This window comes from Conger conger, chromosome 15 (assembly GCF_963514075.1).
Source record: "Conger conger chromosome 15, fConCon1.1, whole genome shotgun sequence".
Taxonomy (NCBI): domain Eukaryota; kingdom Metazoa; phylum Chordata; class Actinopteri; order Anguilliformes; family Congridae; genus Conger; species Conger conger.
Genome location: NC_083774.1, coordinates 5,668,623 through 5,692,021, shown reverse-complemented (window position 1 = coordinate 5,692,021; position 23,399 = coordinate 5,668,623). Strand labels below are relative to the sequence as shown.

The 23,399-nt window shown below is 45.4% G+C and overlaps 1 long non-coding RNA gene across 1 annotated transcript in view; it reads right to left on the bottom strand.

Annotated features, from left to right (window-relative positions):
- The window catches only part of LOC133111028 (uncharacterized), a 95,990-nt gene extending 72,591 nt beyond the window's left edge, over nucleotides 1-23,399 (bottom strand). The window contains exons 1-2 of the long non-coding RNA XR_009704960.1: nucleotides 23,317-23,399; nucleotides 15,841-15,947 (exon numbers count right to left, since the gene is read on the bottom strand). This is a non-coding gene — a long non-coding RNA (uncharacterized LOC133111028). The remainder of the gene's footprint in view (nucleotides 1-15,840; nucleotides 15,948-23,316) is intronic.

Genomic DNA, 23,399 nt, shown 5'->3' with positions numbered 1-23,399 from the left:
AAGGTAAATTGGGCGTGTCAGTGATAGAGTTAGCTGTGTGAAGAGACTACTTGCCTAGTTTTACTCTAATTACATACGCGAAAAACGGCAAATGTCCTTGGTAATGTCATTTAGGACAAGGGTATGAACAGTGGTGGTTGTATGTGTCCAGGAATGCATCTGAAAAGCCTGACTGTGGCTTTGTCTCATTCTTACATAAGACTACTCAGAGAAAGCACTACACAAATGCTTTACTTAAAACCCATTAGCTCCTCATTCAGCGCCGAGCTAGAAGGTCACCTGACCTCATCCTCAATTCCAACAGAACATAATCACCACTCTGCCTTGTTTCACATGTATTGCAAGGACAACAACATTTATTTATTTTTTTTCCCCTCAATGTTTTCAGGGCTGTTTAGTTAACCCTGAAACAGGTCACGGATGAGTATACTTGACACTGATCATATAACTCACAAAACAAAAAAAAGATATCTATTTACTGATTCACATGCCTCAGACAGGAGAAATGTCTGAATGTGCCAAGCCGTTACAATACGACGGGAGTCTATAACCGGAACGCGCTCGAATGTCAGAATGAAACGCCTCAGTCTTCCAACCAGCGCCAGTCTGCAGTCATGAAGAGATTAACGTTCTCACATCAGCGTGCCCGGCTTCCCTCAGCTCGGAGGACGTTCCAGACTGCTAAATTCTCAGGGGTCGGGGGTTGCCAGGTCTTGCAATAGGGTTTGTGCGATCAGTCATATGCAGAGCTCTGACAACGTGGAGATAATCTGTGTTTCAGAGAGCATCAGAGTCGCCCTGGAGAGCGGGGGGGGGGGGGGGGGGGGGATGGTGTGCTTCTGGAATTCTAAAAGCTTCTCCTCGTACCCGTCAGCTGCCAGTCAATCAATCAACTGTTCCCCGATGCACCCACAGTCACACACACACACACACACACTCGCTCTCTCCCTCTCTCTCACACACACTCTCTCTCTCCCTCACACGCACACGCGCACACACACACACACACACACACACACACACACACACACACACTCTCTCTCTCTCTCTCTCTCTCTCTCTCCCTCTCCCTCTCTCTCTCTCACTCACTCACACACACACTCTCTCTCTCTCTCTTCCTCACACACACTCTCTCTCTCTCTCTCTCTCACACACACACACACACACACACACACACACACACACATACACCCTCTCTCTCTCTCTCCCTCACACACACACACACACACACACATGCACGCACGCACACACACACGCACGCGCACACACGTGACTGAATGGCATTTCTGCAAGCTGCATTTCTCAGTGAGTGAGATCTGTCATAGGCTTTGGCAACGGAGTAAATGAAATGACGGTTTAAGTGCCAACTGAGAATCAGTGCCGATGTTAAACAGACTTCAGAGTGAGCGCCCCACAATGCCCTCCTGGTGCCATGATGTGATTACATGTGCACCTTAAATTTCTGTTTTTTTCTCCCCTCCACAGCTTTTAAGGACATCAAAACACACACACCATGTAATCATTTTTGCTTCAACACAATGGATAATGGGTTGAAATTCAGTTACATTCATTCAGCCAAAAATCATCAGTGCCAGCGGACCAGCAATGTTGACGTTTTTCTTCTCTTCTCTTTTTCCAACAGCAATAGTTATACCAATCACTGAAATGTCATAAAAATCCATCCTGTAGCCTTTTATTTCAAAGATAAGGGAAAATGTTTTTTATGCTCCTCAATCTTTTACCACCTTAAACAGTTTCTCACCCGATTTGAACACAAGCAGACAACTGCACTGGCAACAAACCAGACTTTACTGTGCCTCCAGGCCTAAATGCAGTAAAAATCACAATTTGTTTCCACTGAAAATGCATAGTTCCCTTTGGACTTACAGCATAGAACTGGCAGTTCTCCTTCAATTAACTTGCACACTCGGTGTCTCATTTTAAAATATAAAACAGCGAGAGTACAGACGGCAGAGAGAGAGAGAACCAATTCCCAGCAGACGGCCGCACCGTCAAACTTTTTTTAATAGTTCAGCCTCATGTTTACATTAAAAATTTTGAGAGCAGATAATTAATTTAAATATAATCAGCGGGGAATCTGGTGTAAGACGCTTTTTTGATCGCACATTTTACAGTCGTCAGGAACAGTAGGTACCCTCTATTGAGTCGGTATCCCTTTATAGCCTGCCTGCTATATCAATTTTTAAACCTTTTTATTTAAGCTTTTTATCTTCAAAAATATTCCTCTGCAAGGCATGATCTGTTCAAAGGTGTTTGAAAGAGTGACAGTGTAGTATAATGGTTTGGAAACTGGGCTTGTAGCCTAAAGGTTGCAGGTTCAATTCTAAACTAGGACAGACATTGTACTCGACATGAAACGCTGGTGTGTTTATCCAGCTGTGTTAATGGATGGTATGCAGAAACCCCAAAGTTGTATGAAAGTCTCTCTGGATAAGTGTGCCTGCTAAATGGTACTAATGTCGATACCTGTTCCATCGATTCAGGAAGTGACATCTGACTGTGACAAGGCAAGTTTCTGAGGATGACTATGGGTCAATAAAAAAAAGACTACTTCATATAAAAACACACACAGTTCTAAAATTTTCCACATTTCCTCCTCTCTCTCCTCCATCTTTAGAGACAGGTGGGTTGGCCTTTGGGGCCCAGTTATCGTGATGCCATTACCCAGGATGCCCTTTGTTTACCACCGATGCACTTATCTTTTTTGTCTCCTTAGGAACGTAGCAATCTTTCCAATGACAACAAAAGGGACTCCACAATAAGCCAGTCATTGGAGTATTGAATTATCATTAATGTAATTACTCCACACGGTGTCCGTGAATTGAATGGATTCATTAAATGCCTGCTTATATTTTTCTTTTCTTTTTTGTGAGTATTTTTATTTATTTATTTTTCCGAACGTTTAATTAAATTGGATCAAATTAAATTAGACTGAATGCAATCTTCTCCACAAAGGACTTTCGGTCTTGATTGGCAGGTTGCTCCGTGAGGTCGCAGGAGGGAGGGAGAGACTATTACCGGTAAAAAGGGAGTGCTCTCTTGGCAGACGCGCCAACCATGCAACCGAAGAGGAGAACATATTTGTCCTCACCAAGCTGTTTATACCCAAACTCGGGAGCATGAGCGAAGGATTAAGCGCATTAAATTGAATATTTCCCCCCCCCCACCCCACCCCTCAAAATTACACTTTAATTAAGCGAATGTTCTGCGGAGACTGTCGGTAAACAGGCAGAGCGCTCCGTGCAGGAGACGCCAGGACGCGGGGAGGCGGAGAGACGGCGTTCGGGGAAGGGCAGGTGCGATCAGCCGAGCAGATGCTCTCAGGAGTATAATTCACCGCATTATCCGCTGTGCTATTTGGAGTACGGGCGGAATTAACAGAAGGGCGAACAAAATGAGGACGGCGAGTTATTTCGCCGATTTAATTTCTATTTATTCCAACCCGTTTGCTAAACCGGGGCGAAAATACATTGGCGGAACGAGCGGTGTGAAACTGTAATGAACGGAACATCTTTATTAAAAACGAAGGACGTCCCTCCAATCCGACGTGGGCTCTGCCAACACGACAGCCTTCACGATCGCTCAAAAAAAAAGAAAAAGAAAAGCCACTAACGAGGTGTTTCAAAAATACTCTGTCCAAGGGCCAACTACGAGGTGCCTCCTCAGTGTGAACAACCAAACACTTTCCCATGGGGTTCATTTACAAACTCTGAGTGAAAATAAAATCAAAAAGGAAACAGTGCAGCTAGATGCAATTAATAGCCCAGGCAGCTCTCAACTCTACTGCGTGTACTGTACGTTCTACATAAGACTTCACCCCCATTCCCCCAAGAACCCCACCCCCGGTCTCACCACCACCCACCCAAGAGCCTTCAACGTAGTCTGCGAGGGAGTGAGCGTGGTTCAAGTTCTGCTAGTCGGACACGTCCCTCCGGCTCGCCAGAGGAGCTAAATTGCAGATCTGGCGTCAGAGAAGTGAGTCAGTTTTGTGCTTAATTGCTTTGTTTCATCCCCGTCCTTTTTCCTCCGTAGCACAACCGGCTGCGGTAATTCCCACCGCCTATTCTTTCCCCTGCCGGGACGCCGCTCTTAGGCATTAATCTCAGATATATAACGCCTTTTAAAGTCCTTCTCAAAGACGGAGGAAGTGCTAAAGAGTGAAGCTGATAAAACATGAGGCTCATTCGGGTTGGTCTTGTCTGCCTGGTGGCCTACATTACAGGGGTTGCCGTTAGCGTGGGGAGCTCTGATCTCCGTCTGTCTCTGTCTCTGCCTCTGCCTCAGCTGAAGGCTTTGCTATGCTGCTGTAGTGTAGTGTTTTTAACTGCCATTATTCCTCTCCTGCTGTAGGCACCGGAACAACGCAGACGAGCCAAATGCACATGCAACTCTCGGTACCACAATGCAACTCTGCCCCTCAATACCACAATAAGAAAACACTGCTCCTCAATAGCACAATGCAACTCTGCTCCTCTATACCACAATGCAACTCTGCTCCTCTATACCACAATGCAACTCTGCTCCTCTATACCACAATGCAACTCTGCTCCTCAATACCACAATGTAACTCTGCCCGTCAATACCACAATAAAAAACACTGCTCCTCAATAGCACAATGCAACTCTGCCCCTCAATACACACTCTAGTTTAAAAAATAAAATACAAAATAAATAAAAAACATAGAAAATGCAAACACACAAACAAAGGCGGCAGCACGGATGGAGCAGTGGGTAGCACTGCTGCATCACAGCAAGGAGGTCCTGGGTTCGAATCCCGGTCGGCCGGGGCCTCTCTGTGTGGAGTTTTCATGTTCTACCCATGTGCGCGTGGGTTTCCTCCCAGTCCAAAGACATGCAGGTTAGGCTGATTGGAGAGTCTAAATTGCCCATAAGCATGAGTGTGTGAGTGAATTGTGTGTGTGCCCTGCAATGGACTGGCGACCTGTCCAGGGTGTATTCCTGCCTTTCACCCAATGTATGCTGGGATAGGCTCCAGCCCCCCTGCGACCCTGTTCAGGATAAGCGGGTTAGGATAATGGATGAATGAAACACACAAACAACATTCTGTATGACCTATACAATAGATCGGGTGAGATGTGTAGTGAGTGGATTCTCAACGTCACACCACAGTGAAGGGGCACAAACACAGCATAGAGCACCAGATACCATCAAATGCATCTATTCCGCCTGAACCTGGCAACCTTACGGACAGGAAACTACTCCCTGCACTCACTGCGTGAGGGACTCTATGGGGAGTGAACCTGGGTTGCCAGATCCTGGGTTGCCAGGCTGAGTTCATTCACAGATAGGTCATGAGTAGAGGAATTGATCACTGTGGGCACTTGTAGGTCCAATAGCAATAAGGTGGTCTTGCTCGAACCCGAACCAAATTCCCCAGTCTGACTGCTGTGGAGGCCTTTTCTTTTAACACACCAGATGATACCATTTATCCGCTAATATATTTCACACTGTGCTAAATTATACCAGTCTAATGTATGGGAAACGAATGCAGGATTGATAAATTGTCTTGGAAAGTAAGCATTTGTATGTGGGTGTTTATGAGAGAGAGAGAGAGAGAGAGAGAGAGAGAGAGAGAATGAGAGTGTGTGTGCATGTTTTGCGGTTCATTGCATTGCATGCTGTGTACCCCATTATGCGTGTGCACATAATCATGTGAATATGATTAGTGCTTCACTGCTGCTGCTGAATTTGATTTCCCCTGTAGGCAACGTCAGTCTCGAAATGGATACGTGATACACTCGTAAATCAAGTGTGTAATTCAATAAGGAAACACTGGAACGGGAATTGAATATTAATCCGACTGCAAGAGCTCATCGCTCAATTAACCAAATTACTTCCGGGTGACGATTAATCGAGCAAAGGCTAATTAAGCTAACTTCCTGGTAGTGATGTAAGACGATTGTTAATTTTAATTTTGGATGCGGGGGGGGTGGGGGTATTGCTTGGGACCACCGACCAGACCTGGGTCAAATATATAATTGTTTTGAATTCAAAGGCTTTACTGTGCTTGTCTGTTGTTACTGGAAACGACGAAAAGAAATACTCTCAAAAAGTGCAAACCCTGCCTGCTTGTCCTCTTGGTTGGCTCAATTGCACCAGGCAAGATGATTCAAGTGGCCAAACACCCCACCCCCCATTCCAGCCACAACACCCTGTTTCAGTTCTCTGTTTTACAGACACTGGTACATTTATATTGTGTGTGCTTCCCTTTCCATTTTCACTGGTACTTGTATAGTGGTGTGTACCTTCCTGCTGCAAGAGTCTTCCCTAATTTACTCCAGAACACAGCACTCTTGGGTTCACATGACTGGCTACATGTATACACACACTACAGCTGCCCATTGCTGTTGCCAGAGATCTGCAGGTTTGTAGGTTTTCACTCCAACCCTAACAAAGCACACCTCATTCAACAGCTGGAGCAGGGCTGCCCAACCCTGTTCCTGGAGATCTACTGTCCTATGGATTTTCACTCCAACCCTAACAAAGCACACCTCATTCAACAGCTGGAGCAGGGCTGCCCAACCCTGTTCCTCGAGGTCTACCATCCTGTAGGTTTTCATTCCAACCCTAACAAAGCGCACATCATTCAACAGCCAGAGCAGGGCTGTCCAACCGTGTTCCTAGAGATGTACCATCCTGTAGGTTTATGCCAACCCTTACAAAGCACACCTCATTCAACAGCTAGAGCAGGGCTGTCCAACCCTGTTCCTGGAGATCTACCTTATTGTTGCACTTATTTTTTTCAACAGCGAAAGATCAAGTTGAGCAGTCATTTAGTGAAATCAGTCGGGGTCGAAATGAAAAAATTCACAGTGGATCTCCAGCAACAGGTCTGGGCAGCCCTGATGCACACCAATACTCTCATTATTGAGAGTAGTTTAAAATATTAACATTAAACATTTACATGGTTCAGAATAACACAGTTTCTGCAATACCTGGGTTTACATGGATTATTTTGATAGCAGGTGGGGTTAGTGAGTCAAACCAGGGTTAACGAATGCAGACATGGTTACCAAGTTAACGCAGGGTTAGCGAGTGAAGGTGGGGTTAGCGAGTGAAGGTGGGGTTAGCAAGTGAAGGTGCGGTTAGCAAGTGAAGGTGGGGTTAGCGAGTGAAGGTGGGGTTAGCAAGTGAAGGTGGGGTTAGCGAGTGAAGGTGGGGTTAGCGAGTGAAGGTGGGGTTAGCGAGTGAAGGTGGGGTTAGCAAGTGAAGGTGGGGTTAGCGAGTGAAGGTGGGGTTAGCGAGTGAAGGTGGGGTTAGCGAGTGAAGGTGGGGTTAGCGAGTGAAGGTGGGGTTAGCGAGTGAAGGTGGGGTTAGCAAGTGAAGGTGGGGTTAGCGAGCGACAGTGGGGTTTGTGAAGACAAAGGAAATGGAGAGGGAGAGATGCCTTCCTTCCCTCCCTGCACAGTATTTATCTAAATCTACTGTGTGTAGACTCAGCTGCTCAGCCGAACACACGGGGTTAGCAGCAGACCGTGCGACGATAACGTGCCGACATCGAGGCGGGAGGCAGACTGGAACACGCTCACTGGCCTGCCGTTTGCCTCACCGTTCCTGGCTGCTACAGTCAGGGCTGAAGGGAAGACTGTTCCTGAAGGGACGACCATTCCTGCTACAGCCAGGCCTGAAGGGAAGTCCATTCCTGCTACAGTCAGGCCTGAAGGGAAGTCCATTCCTGCTGCAGTCAGGCCTGAAGGGAAGTCCATTCCTGCTACAGTCAGGGCTGAAGGGAAGACTGTTCCTGAAGGGAAGTCCATTCCTGCTACAGTCAGGGCTGAAGGGAAGACCATTCCTGCTACAGCCAGGCCTGAAGGGAAGTCCATTCCTGCTACAGTCAGGCCTGAAGGGAAGTCCATTCCTGCTGCAGTCAGGCCTGAAGGGAAGTCCATTCCTGCTACAGTCAGGGCTGAAGGGAAGACTGTTCCTGAAGGGAAGTCCATTCCTGCTACAGTCAGGGCTGAAGGGAAGTCCATTCCTGCTACAGACAGGGCTGAAGGGAAGACTGTTCCTGAAGGGAAGACCATTCCTGCTACAGTCAGGGCTGAAGGGAAGACTGTTCCTGAAGGGAAGACCATTCCTGCTACAGTCAGGGCTGAAGGGAAGACTGTTCCTGAAGGGAAGACCATTCCTGCTACAGTCAGGGCTGAAGGGAAGACTGTTCCTGAAGGGAAGACCATTCCTGCTACAGTCAGGGCTGAAGGGAAGACTGTTCCTGAAGGGAAGACCATTCCTGCTACAGTCAGGGCTGAAGGGAAGACTGTTCCTGAAGGGAAGACCATTCCTGCTACAGTCAGGGCTGAAGGGAAGTCCATTCCTGCTACAGTCAGGGCTGAAGGGAAGTCCATTCCTGCTACATTCAGGGCTGAAGGGAGAGGGAGAAATGCTTTCCTTCCCACACACTTACTGGCCTGCTGTTTGTCTCACCGTTCCTGGCTGCTACAGTCAGGGTTGAAGGGAAGACTGTTCCTGCTACAGTCATGTTTGAAGGGAAGACCATTCCTGCTACAGTCAGGGTTGAAGGGAAGACCATTCCTGCTACAGTCAGGGTTGCAGGGAAGATAGTTTGTTATTTTTTATTTATTTATTTATTTTTGTCCATAAACACAGAGTCAAAGCTCGGAACGAACAGGCTGTTACAGATGCGTCCTTGTGAATCAAATGAGATTTTTTGTCCTCTGAGCTGGCTTGAGAGTTTTTGTTATTTTTTATTTAGCGTCAGAAGCACTAAGGAAATCTGAACAGTACCGGGTCTTATTTTTTATTGTGTGTTCATCATAAACCCTGAGGCTCATCTTGGTCTGATAATTTCAGTCAATAAATCTGCGATGGCGTTATTGTTATTGTGTTGTTGTCGAATCACATGCACACCGAGTGTCCTGGATGAGGCCTTACGTGATCTGTAACCGTCAAAAGGGTCGCAGACCACATGCACCGGTTCAGAAGTCGCATTCAGAGAACACACGACGTGCAGCGCTGCATGCGTGATCTTCTGTTGGGTCAGCGAGATCAGCGGCGTTATTTTTTTTTTAAGAAACGGTAACACTTGTGAGCGTTCTCGAACCAACTTTGGCTTTGTTCTTCAGCGGTGCCGCCTGGCAGCAGTGCGCTAAGCCGCGGCCAAACAGTGTCTCGGCGGAGTGGCACAGGTGGCGGTGTAAACCGTGACCACAAACCAATCTCGCTTCGCACAAAACAAAATGCCTTTTTCAAAGCCGGGGATTGTAGCTTCATGGAGTGAGAGCCTGCAGCCTGCTCTCTCTCTCTCTCCCTCCCTCCCTCTCTCTCTGGCTTTCTGAAAAAAGCCGACCGGTTCTCCAGACGTGCCCTTTGAACGGACTCGGCTAAGACAATTATTACTGGTGTTTGAAATTTTTTGGGGAGGAATGAAGCGGAACAGGAAGTTTGAGATACTTCAGCCCTTCGGGGGCAGGTTAAATGAATCTGGATTTGTGTTGGAGAAATAAAGTGTTTTATTTCTCAGGCACAGAGCAGCTCTGCATTTTAACAATATTTTATAGGAAATGGGAAAGTTTGCGGATTGTCTATTGCATCCAGATGCTTACTGTGCATGTGTGTGTGTACGCATGCATGCATGCACAGTGACGCATTTGGACCGTGACATAAGTTGTTTTGGCCCTGTATTCCAGTGCATTAGATTTGAAATGAAACCATGAATGAGGTCAAAGTGCAGTTTCAATTTGAGGGTATTTAAATTTACATCGGGTGACCAGTGTCCTTTTCATTCATACTCATACCCATTTTTGGAAGGAAAATGTAATTGGATAAAATCATAGAACCTGAAGTTTGTGACCCACAGACATCACCAGATGTGTCGACTCTAGGGCTAACACCCACAATGCAACTGGGTACATTACATTATTGGCATTTGGCAGACGCTCTTATCCAGAGCAACGTACAGTTTATTAGACAAAGCAGGAGACAATCCTGCCCTGGAGAAATGCAGGGTTAAGGGCCTTGCTCAAGGGCCCAACGGCTGGGCGGATCTTATTGTGGCTACACCGGGATTAGAACCACTGACCGTGCGTCTCCCAGTCATTTACCTTAACCACTACGCTACAGGCCACCCTACATAAAATACAGACGCCGGATGGGCCTGCACTGCAGCCACTGATCCTGTTTATTTCTGCCGTGTTTTGCTTTCATTCTCGTCTTCAGCAAGTGAAGCTGAATTCAGGTTGGACGATTGACTTGGCAGGTCAAGAACATACAACTGTTTGGCCCTGAAAAAAACTGTTTGGCTGCTTGAGGACTATGTTTAGGGTTATCGTCCTGCTGTCAGGGGAAGAACCATCCAATGAGTTTTGAGGCACTTAGTTGGATCTGAACAGATACGATGTTTCTGTATACACCAAGCTTCAACCCGTTGCTGCTCTCAGCAATCACATCATCAATGAACACAAGTGAGCCAGTTGCTCCAGTGGCAGCCGAAGGGACCTGATATTTGGATTATCAAGCATGCGTACATAATAAAGTGGCCACTGTGTGTACATATAATGTATATATATATACAGTATGTACTACATGTGCGATGACAGATTAAGAAGCTGGGACGACAGGAGTTGTAGGGAAGGACAGGAGCCTTTTCTGAAATGTAGCATCTATAGGATTCACTGTGAGGTGGAGGTGGGTAAGACCAGGCCCCAGAGATGGCCTGAGGGAAGGCCGGAGCAGAGGTTCAAGCGGTAGGGCCCTCACCCTCAAAGGAGTCTGGAGGAGGCACTCCTGGACACAGTGAATCTAGGACATCCCGAAGTGGCTCTCCTTTGAAGAGGATTGCACAAAAATTGGGCTGGCCATCCCAAGTGTAGTTTTATGGACATAAGATTGGCACAATTATCACAAGGTACAGTAAGTATGTATGGTTACTGTGGGCCCCAGAGGGAGAAGATAGCTCTGAATTTTGAAGGCTCTTTGGTTGCAAGAGACCAGACAGAATATCATATTATATTAGGATATATGATTCTGTCCTCAGCATATGATGTGATTTCTTTGAAGAATTGACCTAGAAAATTAGAACTAAACTTTACAAATGTTGGCAAATTTCTTGGTCGTAAATACTGACTATGTTATATAAAAGTTTGGGAAACTTTTTAAAAGTAGCTCTGATATAGATATGCACTAAGGTACAGTAGTAGGTACAGCAGTTCCATTACATTACATTAATGGCATTTGGCAGACGCTCTTATCCAGAGCGACGTACAGTTGATTAGACTAAGCAGGAGACAATCCTCCCCTGGAGCAATGCAGGGTTAAGGTCCTTGCTCAAGGGCCCAACGGCTGTGCCGGATCTTATTGTGGTTACACCGGGATAAAAACCACCGACTTTGCGTGTCCCAGTCATGTACCTTAACCACTACACTACAGGCGGCCCCAGTCGAAAGTATGATACAGTTTATAAATAAATAAATAAATAAGCACCCAGTATGCCTAGTATAACATCAACCATGTAAAAGGAGAGATGATTTGCGGGTGGATGAAATTAAAAATGACCAAAGATTCACTGCAAAGTCCCGAAGTCGCACCTCGCGGCTGCGTGCTCCGCTCCGGCAGTTACTCACGGCCGTAATTTCATTGGAGAGTGTGTACACGACAAACCGCCGCCGAACGAATACGAGGGAAGAATTAATCTCAGTTCTGCTCCACATGATTAGACACAACTAATTAATCTTACACAGCGAGTGGAAGGAGCTAATCACCCTCCGCCTAACGAACATCGAAAGGACCGCACTGATCTCCTCCTCGCACACTTTTTTTTCATTTTAATTTTTTTACGGCCGCGTATTAATTGGCTGGAATAAAAATAAATAAATGAATAAATATGTGAAAATGAAAAAAAAAAAAATGAAAAAAAAATGAAAAAAAACACGCCTCAAACAAAATAAACAGAGCAACAGGAAACGCGACTGAGGAGTAATCACAAGGCCGGCCCGCCGAACGAGTCAATTTGTAATTCAGCCCCCGGGGAGGGAGATGCATTGTTGTTAATTGTCTGATTGATTAATTGATAAACATAAATGACACGGAGGATTAATGAGCGGAGTGAATGGAGGAGAAGGCGCTTGATTGATTCCGGAATGTAATTATGATACAAATCACCGGCATATGCGCCGAGGAGGGGGCGGTCCCTCTCTGCCCGCCTGTGACGCCGGGGCGTCGTCATGACGATCCCGCCGCCCGCCCGCCGCCCGCACGCGGGCCTTCCTGCGCTGCCGCAGGGTCATGGGTTCAAATCCCACTGCAGTACTGCACTGCACTGTACTGTACTGTATGAGCACAAGTCGTTCATAATTCATGATAATTATTCAGTTATTTTAGCTGGCGCTTTTATCCAAAGTAATTTACAGTTCATTGGACTGAGCTGGGGACAATCCCCCTGGAGGAATACCGGGGGTAAGGGCCCAACGGCTGTGCTGATCTTATCGTGGCTGAACTGAGTCTTGAACCACCGACCTTCCTGGTTCCAGTCATGTCCCTGCACCACTCGGCTACAGGCTGTGCACTGCATAAGCATACCAATATCCATGTATGTACGCATGTGTACGCTTATCATATCTATGTAAATTTGACAGTTTAAGTTTTAAGTTTAGGCAAATCAGTGAGCACAAACATCCAATTTATGTTTGAAATTTTAATCAGCTCATCCCGTAGAGCACATAACACATCTTTGTCTATCCAAAGACATTTCCAACAGTTTCAGACGGTTGTTGCCAGTCTTTTGAGGCCAGTGCCGATTCGCGATATTCAGCGAGCGGAAGTGCCCGTGAAACAGACGGACAGACGTACGCTCAAGCGCGCACGATAGCCTGCTAGCCACGGTGCTAACCGAGAACAGAACGACTCCCCCTTTTTGTCACGGTCGCTAATTTCTGGGCGAGAACATCTGTGATGCCATATTCTATGCCTCCACGTTTGGAATTCCAGCATTTCGCAGCAACACCACATTAAAAATAAATTTAAAAAGAAATAAATAAATGAACAAACAAACTGATTCAATCCACAACGCGTGAGCGGAGAATTCTAAGGTTCAAACTGACATTTTGTTTCTAATGAGCTACTGTCATAAATATGTTGTTTTATGGAACAGCAAATTCATGTGTGAAGTTTTAGACAAAAATGCTGTTTGGAATGAAAAGTATGGGGAAAAAAATGGGACATTTCAAAGTTTGCTTGGAGCCCATTCACTTTGGAATCATGGTAGCTCAATATCTCTAAATGCAGATAGAACCTTCCAATTCTCAGCCCACGAATGAGGGGACTTTTTTCTAAAACGAAATTGCGTGTGTAGTTGGGGCCGGGGCCGGGTCCTGGGGCCTGGGGCGATGGATGTGCAGCTGATGTTGCAGACAACTGGTCCTTCAAAATTGGGGTGGAAATTGGATATGATCAGACCCACATTGTGTGGCAAAATATATATTTTTTTAAATCACATTTGCCACAGGGTACCCATCAGCTATGTCCCAAACAGAATCGCTGTCCAGTCTGCTACATGGGCTGTCCCGGGGGGTACTTTAGCCTGCCAAGGAGATGAGGGGATTCTACATTTCAAACTATGTCATCAGGGATGCATTGGCAGGCTGGGCTTCCCCTCTCCAATGAAATGAGCACACTTCACACTTCACATTTTGATTTTAGCATTGTTTTTTTTGTTTTTTAAGAGCTAAAAAAACCCAACACACACCTCACCCACCTTACTTACAGTTTTGGAGCTTTAAACAAACAAAACACACACTCCACACAACTCCAATTATCGTGAACTGGACACCTTTAAAATAACCACCTACTCACTCCCGTGAAGGGCATCCGACCAGCCACGTGTCGTGTAAACTCAACAGATCTCAACGAGTTTGGCCAGTATAGCCATCCCATTCAGTCTCTCTCAGTATAGCCATCCCATTCAGTCTCTCCCGCCCCCCTGTGCTGCTTCTCAGTTCTTGACCGATTTTTAATTTGTAGAATGAGTGCTCCTCAGTGGCAACAGCAGATGAGAAAAGCAGTGAGTGAAGGAAGGCGGTTGAGGGTTACGGAGGGTTACGGATATATCAGACTGCTTTTTTAAGTCAGCCATTCATCGGTTCTCTTTTTTGTCTGAGATCCACTTTTGCGCCTTATACTAATGAATTTTGATTAGCTTCTTTGTAGCAGAGACTCCTCTTTGCTCTCAATGCCAAAACTAGCAAATGGTACAACCACTTGCTTTCGCTTTGATTAAAAAATGTTTTTTTTTTTTTTTGTTTGGTTCTTTTTAAATCCATGCTCGCTTCTCATATTTGCCCACCGACTCTACCTGGGTGCTAAGGCTGGATAATTCCGGAACAGTCCCATACACCTGGGCACTAAGGCCGGATAAATCCGAAATAGTCCCACACACCTGGGCAAGTAAGACCACATAATTCCACAGCGGTTCCCTCACACCTGGGCGCTAAGACCACATAAATCCACGCCGGCCCTTTAAGGCACAGTGTTCCGTGCAGAGTGATGTCCCGGCGTCTGTTGGACTTCCTCCGCGCCCAGGTGCGATGCACTGCCCAGTGCGCATTGTGCGGCCGGCGTATGCACAGCGAGCCTTGGAACCAGAGAGTGGACCCAGCGCTGCGATCTGAGGGAGTCGGATTGGCTGCGGAAACAGCCAGGTGGCTTTCTGTATCGGAGCTCCTGAAGCCGGGATACAGGAGGAGGTTTTCACATCCGCTCATAATGGGCGGTTGCCGTGCAATTACACAACAGTCAAGTCGAGTCACGTAGATATTTACAGTACCTTTTTCTGACAAAGTCAGCACAAAGCGATCCCCAGAGAGAGACATGTACAGTACAAAGATACCCATGTGGACATATGAGCATAAAAACAAATAAAATATAAAAACAAGTAACAGACACATGCATGCCAGAGACCAAGCGATATTAATTGCAATGTCAATATTAACTTTGATTTCAAAATCAATACTGATCAAGTTGGGTTAGGACGAGTATGTTGGGACAGAACAGAGACTGAAGTCTAGTGTGCCCTGCAAAAAACTAAAGACAATGAATTCATAGGTTTGTATTGTTTGTTGTGATTAAATTCCTATTTGTTTAATTTGGTATATTAGGTAAGATTTTTGTGTTAAAACATTGTTAAAAGGCCATTGTAAATCCCTTCCTATCATTGAAAAAGCCTCACTGACATGTTGACTCACCCTCTGCCTGTGTTTATAGTGCTTAAATTCTGGTTTCAAAATATACAGTTGATGCATGACACTCTGTACCAAAACATTAACTGTACAATAATTGAAGCTCATTGGTTGAAAATTGCTTCTAATTCCCAGAGCCAATGGTGTTTCAATGTCAGCGTCTTTACTGAGAAGGGGGAGGAATAAATAGTGTTGTGTTTTGAAGGTGTTTGTTGCTGCTATTCCTCTCTTGACCGTTAGAACTCTGAAATTATCTATTGTACCTTTAAAAGTACAGGCACAATACACAACAGAACACCAGAGAACAATACAAATACAAAAAAAAACAAATAAAGGATGAAAAATCATCAGATCATAAACAGCTTGATATGGTTGCCAGAGCAATGGATAGTAAACAGTAAAATGGACCATAGCCCTAATCACAAAGTCTACCATTTGGTTTGAAAGTAGCCTACGGCTGCATTTCAAGTGTGAGCTATAGTATTTGCTCGTGGGCCAATGCTTTCTTTCCCCTTTTCCAGTTTTTATTTGACTTTTATTGTGAAATGAAAGCAGTTCAGACCGTCTTCCTCAGAGAAAGGACCGTTTTGTTTCCAGGTTTGTGCACTCACCTGTAGAGCCGCCTCCCTCTTGTGTGCTGACGGTGTTGCCTTCATCCCTCTCACTGGTAGCTTAAGTGTTGGCGTGACTTTCTAGCCTTCCATCCCTGTCCATTCTCCTGATAATGTGGAGAAATTAACACATGCAGACCGTCAATCAGATTCAACTCACAGACATTCAAGAGCGATAACAGATTGATTAGACTATTGGTACGTACTGTATGGACGAACACCAGTTATCAAACCGACTGAAAGGTCCCATATTGTAGACCTTCCCAGTGTTTTATTTTATGTCCTGTGCCAGGGAAAAATGCCCTTTTAAACATTTCACAGGTGAGCATGGTCTGATGAAACAGATCGCAGTAAAAACAACGATAACTATGCTTGAGTTTAACTTTCGTATTTATTTGCAAAGAAATGACGGAAAGTGAGAAAGCTTATCGGCTTTCTGATTTGCATCAGACACAGTAAGACTCTTATACACACAGACCTTTCCAGAAGGGGGGGCTTTACCAAAACAAAAAGACATGAAGCTGGGCACGAACATTTATCAGTATTTTGTCTTCTGAATACCCCTTGTTGACCTTGCTGTAAGACCAGAATGTGCTAGCTGAGAAGCAGAGACATTAAGGTCAAAGTCTGCTGGAGAGAGACAGAGAAAGACTCATAGTAAGCACTTCATTCAGAAAGTGGTCTAATAGTAATAAAGATTATCACTAAAAGGTTATTTGTAATCATGTGATTGTCTTTATGTTAACACACATTGTCAATTAAGAATCAATTAAGAAAATTGCCCGTACATTTGACATCCATAAGATGACATTTCTGTGGTTTTAATGACCAAAACCAATCTTTATCATGATCAGGCTGTTTTAGTGTTAGTGACTGTGTCTTTAAGGCTCATTACTATAAACTAACCTCTATTCTGATTGCCTGGCAAGCTCCAACTAACTGAATGCCATCTATGCCAAGTGCTTGGATTTGGTCTTGTTCAAGGTGAAGGTGGACATATGCAAATGAGCGTATCGTTGCGATGCCACAACTTCACGGAAGTCCAAACGCTCGTTTAAATACACATTTTCTGTGTGGATTTATTTGGGGACCGTGTGTTTTTGATTCTGGACTTTCACCGTGTTTTATAGCACCTTCAACTCCTTTATAATCCACATAGCAAGGGGAATGTCATTTTGCACAATATGGGACCGTTAATCACTTTGAAATGGACTTAGAGCATAAGGAGTATCTGGCTAAGCCATCGTGGATTTACAAATTCACCTGCTTCTTCTGAATTGAATAACTGCCAAAGACAACACACCAGCTGTTTATATAAATAACCTTGACGCACACCAAAAGGAATAGTAGCAAAATATGAATTAAAATAGCAGTTATTTTCCCTTCAGCTGGACGGGTCTCCCCATCCCTATCCCGCCCACCAGAAAAAAGCCATTCAGAACAGAATTGAATCGCACACCTCTCTCAAAATGGAGTGGGCGCGAGCCCCTTTAAAGTGACTCAGCAGGATTCCACCAATTGGCCTTTGTTGACTGAACCATTCCAGCCTACAACATACTAAGACATCAATAAAAAAGGACAACCAAACTGATTCAAACTAATCGTTACAGGCTTACTAAGATCTCCCAGGTGTTCGTTTAATTTCTTTTGTATTTATTTATTTATTTTAAACATCGTTCTAGAGGTCATTCTCTTGTTTCATGAATGCATTAGCAAAGCCGATTACTGTTGTTATTTATGGACTTGATGTACAGTACATCCCAGCCCGGCAGCTGCTTGCCTAGATTATGTTTAACACATTATCTATTTATACAGCTGGGTATGTTAGTGAATCATTTCAGGTTGGCAAGGCGCTGTCCAAAAACCATCTGGTTCCATCTCCTGTACCTGGCGTGCTGTGGCACTTTGCTGCCTGCTATTCATTTTCTACACATTGCACCCACCAATTTAAATAATTATTGGGTGAGTAGGGAATTGAAATAATGGACAATTATGAGTCCGGCAAGATTCAATATCCCAAGTATTCATTTGGCAGACATAAATTCTTAAAAGTCTCTGAAAAGAGAATTCCAATGAATCGCTTTGAGAGGTCGGCAGTACCGTATCAGAAACGAAGAGTGTTTTTTACAGCAGTGATGTACAATGCACAGCCATGTAGAAGCAAAAGTGTGTGTACGGAGTGAGTGAGTGAGTGAGTGAGTGAGTGAGTGAGTGAGTGAGTGAGTGAGCGAATTAGTGACTGAGCAAGCGAGCAGGTTTTTTTGTATGTAGAATCAGGTGAGCCAAAATAGGATTGAAATAAAAAACAAGGGTGGGCAGCCCTGTCTAGTAGACCAAGTGTTCGACAGCCTGTCCTCTCATACCATGATTATGTTGAAGTGATGAAGGCACATTCACTGAAAAGGCCTACAGGGAAAGCACTTCTTTTTTTAAAAAGGTAGATTTCTTAAATTCGTAAAGTAATAATAAGTACATAAAAGTCAGAACCGACTTCAAGCGCGAACTCGCGTCACACTCCAAACCGCGGTTTTAATTCAGAAGCGGGGGGAGCATCCGCAAATCCGCCCGTAATTACCGGCGAAAAGCTGAGAGAGGCGGTCGGGTGGCCGCTCAGCCCGGGGCTCCACGCAGAGCTGACATCTCAAGCCGGGGTTTAGCCCGGCATTCTGGCTGCGGCGGCCATTTTGAGCCGGAGCTTAGCCGGGCAGCCTCCCGGCTCTGGCGCCCCTCTCGTTTGTCTTCCGCAGGGGTGGGGGGGGTAGCGGGGCAGCCGCTGAGCGTCAGCGCCGGCGTTCCCGAAAAACAGACGGAGCCGCGGACGAGGCGGAAGATCCGTCGTCGTCGACCGAACGCCGCGCCAGACCGCGGTGAACACACCGCCGTTCACTGCCGTCAGGCGGATAAAACACGGACCCTCTCGACGCATAGATCAGGAGCGCGCGGGCGCCCCTCCGAAACAGAACGCGACTTCGTCTTCCGTCAATACCTCGTGTGCCAAAGCAAGCGGCCCCTTTCGGACCATGAATGAAAAGCTTCATGTTATACTTCAATGGAACAATGAGGAATCAGACTAAATTCAGGCAAAGCGCTGCAACTACACGTCTTGCCAAAAAAGTTGAGTGTCATTTTCACCTGGGACTTTACATTCAGCGAAATACAATTAAATCGCAGGAACACTTAAAATAAATGACAGACGGTGATTGAGTATTGAGTGGGTTTTAAAATCTAATTGAAGTTCTTGAAGTAAAATGTTGATTCTATTTGACTGAGATTACATTAGTCTGTTGGGCCTGTGCTAAGCTATTGCTGTGTGCATTTCAAGTTTTATGCAGTAAAATAGTCAATATTCTGTTTTTTGTAGAGCTGAAACAATTTCTGCCATTATTAACTGTGATCACAAAGCCTAAAGAAGGAGGACTCATGGGAAATTTAAAAATGCCATTTGAAGTTTCTCACAAAACAAGATCTAACAATAAAATGAAATATAGAAAATAAAATTAAACTTTTGACAAAATTATTGTGAAATTTGCTTTCAGCTCCTATGATAATGTAATAATAATTTGTTATTTAGTTGATTAGACTAAGCAGGGGACAAGCACCCTGGAGCAATTTGGGGTTAAGGGCCTTGCTCAAGGGCTGTGCAGATTTTGCTGTGGCAACACCTTCCGGGTACCAGTCATGCACCTTAGCCACTAGGCTACACTAAGTGAAGTGTTGATTGTGCTACGGATTGTGGACAGACTTTGATAACCACTAGTGTTCCCATAAATAAATCTCAACGTCAATCAACGTCCTGTGGGCCACAGTGTCAATAGGCATTTCCTCCAACCATTCACTACACCACCTAGTTTCAGAAATTAGCATGCTAATGTGAAGTAATTTGTGAAATCAGGTGGTATAGTCCATGGTTGGAGCAAATTCATGAATACACCGCTGCCTATAGGACTCGGAGTAGGATCTACAGTACACTAAATAGCCAATCTAAGTGACTTTGACCGCGGAATGATTATTGGTGCCAGACAGGGTGGTTTGAGTATCTCAGAAACTGCTGAAGTCCTGGGATTTTCACACAGAGCAGTCTCTAGAGTTTTCAGAGAAGAGAAAACATCCAGTGAGCAACAGTTCTGCGGGCAGACACGTGTTGTTAATTAGAGAGGTCAGTGGAGAAGGGCCAGACTGGTCAAAGCTGACAGGAAGGCGACCATAATGCAAATAACCACACATTACAACAGTGATATGCAGAAGAGCATCTCTGAACACATAGTGGATCAAAACACTAAGTGGATAAGCTAGAGCAGCAGAAGACCAATAAGTCAAAAGAATCAATCTAATAAAAACCTCATAAAGTGCTCACTGAATGGATGTAAATAACTACCATATATGGTGATAAGTTACACAGTCATCACTGTGTTTGGGATCTCACTTTCCGCTCCTTCACTTCATCAGGAGACACAAATCGGCTTGCTTCCCATGTCTAAGGGTGAAGGGCACAGTGTGGCGATCAGAGCAGACAAATCCCAGGGATAATTAAATCTGGGATGGAGGTGGGTAATTAGCGGGCTCCTTTCGTTCGCGGTTGGCCGATGTCAGTGAACGCGGGACCTGACCTTTGAAAGTCTCGCACAAACAGATCTTAAAAGGCGGGCCACTGTCACGTCCCGAGCTGTTTCTCAGTCTCTACGCGTTTCTGTGTTTATATTCCGTTTCACGATTACGCGTCCACGCCCCCGCGCACCCGATGTGCGTTTCCACTGTGGTAACCGTCTCCGCTGTTCCTCGTTGTCTCATCAATCAGTGCTGTAGTTAAACCTACAAGTTTATCTGTCCTTGTGCCTTGCATTAATGCTTGTGTACTTTCCAGCGTTTATTCTTGCCTGTTCCCGAAGTTCCTGTCTCCAGTCCTGTGTCTTCCAGCTGTGCTCCTGCCCTCCTCTATCCAAGCCCTGCACTAGCCCTCCTGCCTTAACTATCTCTGTCCAAGCCCTGCACCAGCCCTCCTGCCTTACCCATCTCTGTCCAAGCCCACCCTCCTGTTCTCCAGCCCAGGTGATTGACCTCCCGGTTCCGACCTCACCCTGCCTTCTCCACATTGCTCTGGTCGCCCGGACATGACCACATTACTGCCTAACCAGTATGTCCCTTTCTGCTGGACATTGACCTGTCTCTGTGCTCTTCAATTACAGCCTGTTTATTTAGTGCATCTTGGTGTCTGCGAGGGGTTCCGATCGGTTCCCCTAACAGGCCACATCCCATCAGAGAGGAGAAGCAAACAAACACGACGTGACTTCACCTTCAAAACGTGGTCATGAGACCTCCACCCCATACCCCTTAACCACCTATCCCCTGACCCTGGCTCCTACCCTACATCAGGCAGCCTGTAGCGTAGTGGTTAAGGTACATCACTGGGACACGCAAGGTCGGTGGTTCTATCCCCAGTCTAGCCACAATAAGATCCACACAGCCGTTGGGCCCTTGAGCAAGGGCCTTAACCCTGCATTGCTCCAGAGGAGGATTGTCTCCTACTTAGTCTCATCAACTGTACGTCGCTCTGGATATGAGTCTGCCAAATGCCATCAATGTAACAGCAAAAAATATATTATACAGACAGTATAATCCACCAGATTGGAGTGCAGGATGCTGGTTTTAATTTGAGGGCATTTGCATTCATAGCAGGTGATCAACATAGGAGTACAGCCATTTTTATACAGTGTATGGTTCCCTCATTTTAGAGGAACAAAATAAATTGGACACATCTGATATGCTGGAGTACAAAGCCAAAAGGCAAGAATGGGTACATTCTTTGCTCAGTTGAATTGTAGATCTATAACAGGCTTATTTTATAGGAGTACTTTGTGATGGATTCTTCCGAGCAGTATTGAATGTCAATAGTAGACAAAATAATACGCCTTTTTCTTCTTACATAATATATTACAACCATGCAGCAAGATTTCTCAAGACAATTTTTTGGCTGAATTATCATGCTGTCGGCATATTTTGTTTACGTAATGCAAGGAACAAAAACAACAAAAATAAATCTTTTATGTCACTGTGTACTCTTGTCTATTTGCATAGTTTTGGATGATTAAAAGAAATCTGGGCACCTTCACCACAAAAGAAAGACTTATAGGTGAAACAAAATATGACGCAAGGCTTTAGACTTTAAACAACCGGGAGAGGAGCAAAATAAACCGCTTTTTAAGAGGCTAAACGGCAGAGGAATTACCATAAAGCGAATAACACTGCATTTGTAAAACGGACAGCATGATCCAAAACAATGTACTGTATATATGTATACAAATAGATATCTGTATGCTCCAGTCCTCGAATATATGAATACATTTTGAACTGGGTCACGTAAAAAAATACATATCATGAAAGGCACAACAAAAGGTAATTGCTACAAACATCTTGTCAGGACTTCAAATGGCAAGAAGAACGAAACTTCCCTTTAAGCAGACAACGTTTTCTGAAGCAAACCTGTCAGGTTTGGGAATGAATAATGAATTATGAAGATGAAACGGCATACATCGCAGGAAGAAAAAACAAGGAATCGCACAGCAAACAGTAACCGGAGGAGCAGAGGCCTCCGTGTTGCCAGCGGTTTCGACGTGTAAAAGATTTAAGGGCTGCAGCACACAGCACGCGGCACAGTACACGGCCTGCGGGAGCCAGCCATCCCCTGTCTGTTTGGGCTCCTCCGTAATGGAGAACAGGTGTACGGCTTTCTTTAATTTTCGTTTTGCATGCTGTGGCTACCCATTCACCCGGCCAGCTCTGCAGTAGGGGGGGGGGGGAGCACAAACATCCCCCCCCCCCCCCTCCCCCATTCCCCTCCTGATGCTGGACAAAAAAAAAAACAGAAAGGCCAAAATATGTTTTTGGCAAAGCTAGGAAAGGAGAGAAGGGGGCCCCGTCCCTTTCCGCGCGCTCCGCCGTAATGAGCCGTCTAATTGCTGCTCGTGTTTAGTCATGCTTTTACACACCGAGGGCCGTTCGCTGCCAGCACTCCGGCGGAATCCAAAATGGAGTCGGAGTGCCAGCGACATCAGGTGTGGACTCCGCAGGAGCCTGTTATCCTGAACGACGCGGAGCGGAAGACACGCGGCGTTACGAGTTTCGTAAAATGGCCGCCATTAAGGAAGGCCTCGGGAAGCAGGGGCAGCGGCGCGACGCGGACACACAAACGCACGTGCGGACGGAACGCGCGATCGACTGCGCGCATGCAAACGAGGCCAACCGCAAGAACCCACTTTAACACAAACACATATGCACACGCCTAAACATGGTTCCCTTTGGGAGGAAAAAAAGCACAGATTGTTTCTTTGGTTGATTTGGGTGATAATGAATATGGCACAAATATGAAAGTCTAAAACAAAGCTATTTATTTAAATAAAACCACAAAGCTCATGTAAATACCCGTGATGAGTTTTTCGGATCTGAGGCAGTTGTGCAATGAAGAGGATGGTGTTGGCTTACCTGTGTTCTGGAGCCAAAACTGCTGAGCCATTGTTAGCCACACTTCCTTGTGTCCAAACACAAAGCCTGCTGGGATATTTTAC